This window comes from Balaenoptera musculus, chromosome 7 (assembly GCF_009873245.2).
Source record: "Balaenoptera musculus isolate JJ_BM4_2016_0621 chromosome 7, mBalMus1.pri.v3, whole genome shotgun sequence".
NCBI classification, from domain to species: domain Eukaryota; kingdom Metazoa; phylum Chordata; class Mammalia; order Artiodactyla; family Balaenopteridae; genus Balaenoptera; species Balaenoptera musculus.
This window is the reverse complement of record NC_045791.1, coordinates 80,895,617-80,901,616: the sequence shown is the minus strand read 5'-3', so window position 1 is coordinate 80,901,616 and position 6,000 is coordinate 80,895,617. Positions and strand designations below refer to the sequence as shown.

At 45.4% G+C, this 6,000-nt stretch overlaps 1 protein-coding gene across 1 annotated transcript in view; it reads left to right on the top strand.

The window, feature by feature from the left end:
- The first annotated feature begins 1,348 nt into the window (after positions 1-1,348).
- Positions 1,349-6,000, top strand: part of RAPH1 (Ras association (RalGDS/AF-6) and pleckstrin homology domains 1) — an 86,633-nt gene continuing 81,981 nt past the window's right edge. Inside the window, 1 exon segment of the mRNA XM_036857465.1 lies at positions 1,349-1,399. The gene's annotated coding sequence lies outside the window, so the exon portion shown is untranslated.

Below are 6,000 nucleotides of genomic sequence, written 5' to 3'. Positions count from 1 at the left end.
CCAGGACAGAGAAATGAACACTCTGGTTCTTAGAAAGGGAGCCAGGATCTCAAAAATGTACAGTAAATTTTTGTGAAAATTCCAGATATAGATACTCTTACTTAGCAGCAGATGGGAAGACATGGAAAAGGAATATTACTGCAACAAATTCCAGGTCACACTCCGGATTTGTTTCATTGTTTCAATGCTGTCAACAAATTTGCTTTGCATGTAGCCAGGCAAAAATGATTTAATTCTAGTTTTTCTTTTTCTTTTTGATCAACTTTAGAAGGTCAAAATAAAAATATAAATTAAAATTTAAGTCCAAGTCAAGCCTACATCAAATTAGCAGCATCTGAGTAACTTAGAGCTTGGTGATAAAGAATAAAGTAAGGTGCTATCACCTTACTCCTAAACCATTTCAATAAGGGGTGTGTGGTGTGTGTGACAGAAATTAAGAACGAAAGATAAAGCAAATTGCAAAGCTAAAAAGTAATCGAGATAACTGAAATGTCCAATTTCTAAAAGCTTCCTAAAATAGTGCATGAAACTGCAGAGAGAGTCGTTGGCCAGAATGTGATTTCCTAAAAAGGAGCCCTCACACTGCAACAAAGGTCAATTTAAGTGCCTAAGGCCCCATCTGATGGGTTGCTGGAAGTCTTGGAATACTCCATCAGGAAGGTGCACGCATACAAGTCCTTGATAGACGTGCTCAAGGCTTCACTGTGTCCCAGGGCCCTCGGAGAGAGGCCGCTGGACCTGCTTCCAAGGAAAAGCGAGCAGGGGTGGGACAGCACCGTAATTTTCCTCCCTCACTCATTCATTCTCCCATTCACTGGTTCCTGGGAGGCGGTTCCCAGGGACGCGCGGAGGAAAGGCGGAGCGCGGGCGGCCCCCGCTGGGTGCGGTCGGGCGCCTGGGGGCTGGGGGGTGAGCCTGGCGGGGCCAGGGGGCGCGGACGGCGGGGCGCCCGGGAGGGGCGGGCTCGGCTGCCTGTGCCGGAAGTGAGTGGCGGGTGGCGGGTGGCGGGTGGCGGGCGAGAGTGGGGGGAGCGAGCGGGTCGGGCTCGAGTCGGTCAGCCCGGCGGCCGCCCGGCCCTCAAGCCCCGCCTTCTGCGTCTCGGCCGGACGCGGCTGCATTCGGATCCGCCGCCGCTGGGCGCTGTGCTTGCCGCCCCGCCCGCCGCGCGCTCCGCCCAGCCCCCGCCGCCGCTTGCCAGGGCGGTCGGTCGGTCAGTCAGTCAGTCCCGGAGCGCGCGGGCGGCGGGAGCTGCGGACCCTCGCGGCGTCTCCGGAGAAGGAGGCGCCGCGCCTGGGGAGGAGGCGGCGGCGGCGGCGGCTGGACGAGGCGCGAGCGGCGGCCTGCCCAGCCCGGGGCCGCCCCGGAGCCGGGCCCGCCGGAGGACCGAGCCGTTGCCACGGTGAGTGCTCAGCCTCGCTCTCGGGCCCCGGCCGGGCGCGGGGCTGGGAAGCGTTGCCGTCGCTCCCGCCTCCATTTTCCCGGCGCCCGGCCGAGCCTGGGGCGGGGTCGCGGCCGCGCCGAGGCCGGGACGGGGCTGGTCGGACCTTGCCCGGCAGGCGGCCGGCCCGGTGTTTGGGGTCGGCGGGGCCTGGGCTGTACCTGCGCCCCTGGGGGCCGCGACCGGAGGGAGACAATGAGATGCAGGGCCGCCTGGGGAGGGTGCGGTTGGGCTTCTCAGACCCGGCACCGGTGACTGGTGGCCCGGGACCGCGGAAAGGAAAGGACTATTCCCCCGACTAGCCACAGAAACCAGTGACTCGGTGTCTGGGGTTCCCGGGTTTCAGTGCTCCCCATCTTTCGTAAATGAGTTCAGTGCAGAGATTTAGGAAGGCGGGGCACCTTCTGTGTCTTCTTTCTAATTAAGCAGGCTGAGTAATTGCTCCATTGCTTTTGAGCCTATCTCTTCTGCGTCTGTGTGCATTCCCGCCGGAAATCCAAACTGCAGTTCAGGCGGGGGGGGGGGAGGGAGGAGAAGGAAGGGCAGTGTAATAGTATTAGGATGCCTCGTTTAAGACGGTTTGAAAGATGCGGTTTCTTATTCAGGCGGCGTCTTAGGGTGTCCCCGCGGTGTGAGCTGGAAACCGCGTTAAGTCATTGCTTGTAAGCATGAAGACGTGGCTTAGTATGAAATAGAGGTTTGGGGAAGGGTGTAAGCGTTACATCAAATGTGACCTGTTTGTGTGTATCTCATATATTCTGTGGGAAGGGCAGTTGGGGAAATCTGAGCGAACTGAACGGTTCTTCACTTAAGCCTCCAGATGAGGGTTGGTGTGGTCGGCAGCATTTGTCTGGTGAGGTGGAGAGCTGCCTCTGTGTGTGAAGTCCGCGGTAAAGGAACAGTAAAGGTTACCGGCTAGGGATGGGGCGTGATGGGGTTATTAAAAAGGGTGGTAGTGAGTCCGTAGGAATATTAAATTCAGCAAGTATTATGGAATACCTACTATCTGTTAGGCAGGGTGGGGGCATAAAGTGAACAAGAATGCAGCATATAGTGGTGGAAAGAGCTTTTTGAAGCCAGGGAACCAGGGGCGCTGTAAGCACTGGAATTGGCTGGTAGTGTGACGTTGGATAAGCTGTTGAAACTCTCAAACAGTACGGTTCTCTATCGGTAAAATGGGAATAACTAAGACCACCTGCTTACCCTCCCAAGATGGCTGTCAAAGGATTAATGAGATAATGTATGCAAAAATGCCTAGCACCTTGCCAGGCAAACACCAAGGTGTTTTAACAATGTTAATTCCTTTTCTCCCTAGCCTACTGCTCCCGAGATTTTCTTGGGGGAAGGTGGGAGAAGAAGTGATGTAGGTAATTGTAATGCAATGCATTATATAATAAAATGTTGAAGGAGAGGTGCAAAATGGGGAAGTGAAGAGGCGAGGGGAATCATTCTAATTGGGAGCACTGGGGGAAAATTCATGGAAGCTGTGGCATTTAAGTGGAACCTTTAAGGATGGGTAGGATTTCAGCTGATGTAGATGGGCAAGGGTGAGGACATCCTGGTAGAGGTGGAGGAATTGAGGAAGAGCAATGGGGGAAGGGCAAAATTAGAGACACGCAAAAGGCTTTTTAGCTCCTTGTTGAGTCTGACCTTCAAAGATTGTCTCTGTTATTTTGCTTTCTGTGTCGTGAATTTACCAGAAACCAGATTTAGTCTCTTCAAGTAAGTACAGAAATGTCTACAAAGCTCAATACATGATTTTTTGGATGAGACATTTTGTGGTATTTGGACTGCTTCTCTCTCCTGTTTGAATTTAATAAAGAATTGTTTGTAGCTAGTTCCTTGTGATGAATAATAGTTCTATTTGGCAGAAAAGGCCTCTGATATGTCAGAGTCAGAGGTCTTACTAAGATTATATAGTGAGTAACTGGCTGAAAGATATGGAGTAGTGGGCACATATTGGGTGTGTCTCAAACTCTTGATCAGTATCGTTTGTTTTCACAAATATTTTAACACTTAATTTTCGGAAGAGGTGTTTTTAACCATTGTCTTTAACAAGAATTAAAATGGCTTTTCTTTTGGTTTTGCTACCTTTTGGTTCCCACCCCATGCATAATTATTTATTACATTAGCATGGTGGATGGCTATCACAATATTATTCACAGATTCTTGGACACACATTATAAAATCTCATGACTTTGCCTTGGTTCTGAAGTAGTTGAATGTCAACATTAGTATTGTTGATCTCAAACACTTATTTTAGGAAAATTAATATTAGCAAAACAAGATATACGACCTCAAGCAAGTCACTTTTCTTGGACTCTCAATTCCTTTACCTATAAAATGAGAAATTTGGGTTAAATCACTGGTTTTCAATCTGTGTTTTACTGAACTCTAGAATTTTGAAGAGGACCTTCAGAGGTTCTCCAGATGTTTGAATTTAATTGCATTAAAATTGTGTTTTAAACCCAGAATAATAAAAAGCAACTACCTTTTGAGATGCACTGTTTTAAGTGCTTTACATTATTGACTTATTTCATCCTTGCTATAATCCTATGATGTAGGTTCTGTAAATATGTGAAAAAAACAGGCACAGACTACAGAGCTATAAAGTGGCAGAGCTGGGTTTGAAAGCAGGCAGCATAACTCTTAAGCTTGTGTTCTTAACTACATTCCTATATAGCCACCATAATAAAATAAATAACACACGCAATTTTTTTTATTGTGGTAAAATATACCACATAAAATTTACCATTTAACCATTTTTAATTGTACAGTTCAGTGGTATTAGTACATTCGCATAGTTGTGCACCCATCATCACTATCTGTCTCTAGAACTTTTTCATCCTCTCAAACTGAAACGCTACCCATAAAGATTAAACTCCCCACCCCCTTTCCCTCTGGCCCCTTGTAACCACTTTTCTACTTTGTCTCTGTGATCTTGACTACTCTACATACTTCATATAAATGGGATCATGCAGTATTTGTTTTTGTTTGTATCTGGCTATTTCACTTAGCACAGTATCTTTTTTTGAATATCAATTATTTTATTTATTTTGGGGGGGCATAATTAACCTTTTATTTTATTTATATTATTTTTTTTAACATCTTATTGGAGTATAATTGCTTTACAATGGTGTGTAGTTTCTGCTTTATAACAAAGTGAATCAGCTATACATATACATATATCCCCATATCCCCTCCCTCGTGCGTCTCCCTCCCACCCTCCCTATCCCACCCCTCTAGGTGGTCACAGAGCACTGAGCTGATCTCCCTGTAGCACAGTATCTTTAAGGTTCATCCATGTTGCAGCATGAATCAGAATTCATTACTTTTTAAGGCTGAGTAATATCCCATTGTATGTATATACCACATTTTGTTTATTCATCTGTAGATGGACATTTGGTTGTTTCCACCTCTTCACTGTTGTAATACTGCTCTGAACATTGGTGTACACATATCTACTCAGGTCCCTGCTTTCACTTCATTTGGGTATATACCCAGAAGTGAATTGCTGTATCATATGGTAATTCTGTGTTGGATTTTTGAGGAACTGCCACACCATTTTCTACAGCAGCTGCAGCATTTTCACTCTTGCCAGCACAAGGGTTTCAGTTTCTCCACATCCTCACCTCAACACTTGTCATTTTCTGTGTTTTTCATAGTAGCTATCCTATTGAGTGTGAAGTGGTATCTCATTGTGGTTTTGATTTGTACTTCTCTAATGATTAGTGATGTCGAGCATCTTTTCATGTACTTGTTGGCCATTTGTGTATCTTCTTTGTAGAAATGTCTATCCAAGTCCTTGCCAATTTTAAAAATCGGGTTGTTTTGCTATTGTTGAGTTGTAGCAATTCTTTATATACTCTAGATATTAATCTCAGATCCATGATTTACAAATATTTTCTCTTATTCTGTGGGTTGCCTTTTCACTCTGTTGATAGTGTCCTTTCATGTCTAAAAGTTTTCATTTTAATGATATTCACTTCATCTATTTTTTCTTTGTTGCCTGTGCTTTTGGTGTCCAAGAATCATTGCCAAATCCAACGTCATGAAGCTTTTCCCCTGTGTTTTCTTCTAAGAGTTTTATAGTTTTAGCTATTATATTTAGCTCTTTGATCCATTTTGAGTTAATACTTGCATATGGTTTTAGATAAGGGTACAACTTCATCCTTTTGCTTGTGGATATCCAGTTTTTCCAGCACCATTTTTGAAAGAACTGTCCTTTCCCCGCTGAATGGTCTTGGCACCCTCGTGTACATATATATAAAATTTTCTCACATTGAAAACAGTAGTGCTGCATTGGTTACACCTGCTTAATTGGGGAGGGGGGAAGCATTCCTTAGAATAAAGCTTCTTTTACTATCTCTGATTATTTGTGAATTTTAAATGGGTAAGGAAGTAAGTTTTTTAAAAATTCAGTCCTGTGCATGTCTATTCATATAGAATTGTCTAAACAGTACATTACTATGGCATATAAACTGCGTTTGGTTAAATGACAGGCAAGACTCAAGCCCATTCCTTTGGGGTATACTCATCCTGTGTAAGTCAATTTGTTTAGT